Consider the following 3475-nt stretch of genomic DNA (forward strand, 5'->3'; position numbering starts at 1 on the left):
GAACATGGTAAAGGCAAAACATACACATTAAAAATAAAAATAAAAACTGAACTAGATATGGGGGTGTGGTTCAGTGGTAGAGTCTTCACCTAGAATGCTCAAGGCCCTGGTCTCCAATCCCAGCACTGAAAAAAAAAAAGAAACAAAAATTAAGCTGAGGTCTGGGGATGTAGCTCAGTTGAAAGAGTGCTTACCTAGTATGCACAAAGCCCTGGGTTGGATCCCCAGCACTAAATCAACTAGTAGTGGTAGCAATGTGCATGCAATGACACCATTCAGGGGGTGAAGGCAGGAAGATCATGAATTCAAGGTTATCCTCAGCCACACTGGGAGTTTGTTCCAGGCCAGATTAGGATTCATGAGACTCTATCTTAAACAATTCCCCTTCCAAAAAATTTTTAATTAAGCTACATTTGTCCCTGTGGCTCATTATACCCAAAAACCTAGGTCCAACCACAGACACTTTAGAACTGGCTTATTCTTCTTTGCATCAGCCTCCTGACCACCCCCCAACCTTGACCTCCCATCTTCTCCTGCTCAATATCCTATGGAAGAGGGGGACACAAATACACAGTAGCATCTTTGCTTTGCATGAACCACTCTGGTATGTGATAAAAGGAAGATTTGGAGACTTGGGGATTTGGGGTCCTGATGGATGCAGGTTTCAGCTAAGGCCAGAAGGTGGAGATAAGGAAAGAGCAAATAATTCAGTCTTGACTATGGGAGAATTGGCCCACAAAGACGTGGAGGCTCATCAGGCCCCATAGGATCATCTCAGGAACAAGGGTCAGGAGTGGCACAGACTGAGTGAAGTCAAGTCTGGCATGAAAATACAAGTAGTGGCAAGAGGGAAAAACCATACTAGGGAGCCCCATTCTTAGGAAAGGTGAAGGATAACCGTGGAAAGCCTTGGTCCACTGTCCTACTGCAGGAGGGACAGACCTACAGTTCACTTTAGCCTCAGAGACTTTTAGTCTCTCAAGAAGAAATCATAACTCCTGGGATGTGTGATCTCTTTGAAAATCAGGTAGAAAATATGCATCATTCCCTAACAAAAGCATAGGATTGCATAAAGCCTCCATATTTTGTAAATAATTTGAGAGAACTCTGAGCTCCCTTGGGAATAAAACCTAAATCTCTGGGTAAGAATTCCAATTCTGTTTTTTGTTTTTTTTTCCTATACAATGCCTTACACTTACTAAGCTAGTGCTTTACTACTGAGCTATAACCCCAACCCCTGCTCTGAGATGTTTTGCCTCACTCCAGCACATCAAGTGACATGAAAGTATTTAATTTTCATTTGTTTGGGAATGTTTGTATTCAACATGCTCTTGGCAACCTATTGCTCCCCAGCTCCTTCACAGAAAAACTGACTGAGGAAGACAACATGCAGAAACAATATGCTGAGAAATCCTCTCTCAAAATGCCATGGCTTGCCAGACATCGTGGTGCACACCTTTAATCCCAGCACTCAGGAGGCAGAGGCAGGTGGGCTTCTGTGAGATCAAGGCCAGCCTGGTCTATATAGTGAGTTCCAAGCCAGCAAGTGCTACTGGGAGACCGTGTCTCAACTCCCCACCCCCAAAATGATATGACTTGTTGGGTATAATGGTTCACACTTGTAATTCCAGTGCTTGGGAGGCCAAAGCAAAAGAATCAGGAACTTAAGGACAATCTCAGCTACAGAGCAAGTTTGAGACCAGCCTGGACTACAAGACACTGTCTCAAACAAATAAGCAAGCTAAAAAAAATGAAGAATGAGAAAAGGAGCTGGGTGTGGTAACTTATACCTGTAATCTGAAAACTCAGAGGACAGGAAGATTGCTACAAATTTGAAGCTAAGCTGGGCTAGCCTGGGTTTCATGAGATCCTGACTCAAAGCAAAACTAAAAGCAAAACAACAGCAGCAAAACAAGTAATATCATCTCTCTATCTTTGTTTTCCTGTCATTTACACTTTTGTCTACAACTCCTGAGAAGAACCATGAGAGGCAGATGGGCTGAAAGAATTCTGGGAACCTTTGAGTATATTTTTGCATAAGGTGGACATTGTGGGTTGAATTATGTGGCCTGAAATTCCTATGCTGAAGTTTTAACTCCTATCCCCTAGGAATGTGACCCCATCAGAAAATAGGGTCATTGCAGACAGTTATTTAGAATGAGGTCATCATGGAGTAGAGTGGGCCTCTAATTTTAAAAATGACTACTGTCTTTATACAAAGGAGAAATTTGGACACAAACAGCAACGCAGAGAGAATAGCATGTCAAGATGAAGGGAGCAACTGAAGTAAAGTGTTCACATGCCAAGAAATGCCAGATTGCCAGCAATCCACCAGAAGCTGGGAGACTGACATGGAAAAGATTCTCCCTACTGCCCTTGGAAGGAATCAACCTGTCTTCACCTTGATGCAGACTTCTGGCCTCCAGAACCAAAAGACAGTTATGGTACTCAGTAGGCTGATGAAGAGGTGGTTCAGTGTCAGGTGATGGAAAGAGGGCAAAGAAACAAGAAGATTGCTAGAGCTTACTGGCTTCCAGCCTAGTTGAGAAAATCCAAGTCCCAAGTTAACAGAGACTCCATCTCAAAGAAATAGATGGATGCCCCTATCATCACCTCTTTAAGTCTTGGTTTCTTCATGATTAGTTAGACTTCACAAAGTGTCAGATTTTGTTACCACAAGGTAAATAAAAGGTTTCTCTTTCTCACACACTAAAGGTTTATTTCATGATGTCGAATTGGGAGAAGAATTAGTCAGAGTTAGGGTTGAGGTTGTATGTAGCTCAGTTGGTAAAGTGCTTGCCTAGCATGTACAGAGCATTGGGTTTGATCTTCAGCATTGCATACAACAGGGGTGATGGCATAGGCTTATAATCACAGCACTCTGTAGGCAGAATCAGGAGGATTAGAAGTTCAAGGTCATCCTCAGCAACATATGGAGTTCAAGGACCGCCTAGGCTGCATAGGATCCTGTCTTTCAAAAATATGGGGATGGGAGCTGGGGAAATGACTCAGTCAGTGAAGTGCCTGCTACACAAAAGTAGAAATAGGATCAGAGCCCCAGTATATGCATAAAGGCCAAGCGTGGTGGCGCATGTCTGTACCTCTAAGTCCTAGTTGGAGGCAGAGATAGGCAGATCCCCAGAGCTCACTGGCCAGCCATTCCAGTCAATCAGTGAGTTCTGGTTTCAGTGAGAGAGCACATCTCAAAAAATAAGATGGGTTGGGGCTAGAGAGATGGTTCAGCAGTTAAGAACGCTTCCTGTTCTTCCAGAGGACCTGGGGTTCAATTTCTAGCACCCACATGACGGCTAAGGAATGTTCATAACTCAAGTTCCAGGGGATCCAACACCATCTTCTGGCCTCTTTGGGCATTGCATGCATGTGGTGCATTTAACATACATGCAGGCAAAGCACTCATAAACATAAAATAAAAATAATAAAATAATTTCTTTAAATTACAAAAATAAGATGGTTC

Source organism: Nannospalax galili, unplaced genomic scaffold (genome assembly GCF_000622305.1).
Source record: "Nannospalax galili isolate Female #2095 unplaced genomic scaffold, S.galili_v1.0 scaffold217, whole genome shotgun sequence".
Lineage (NCBI taxonomy): Eukaryota > Metazoa > Chordata > Mammalia > Rodentia > Spalacidae > Nannospalax > Nannospalax galili.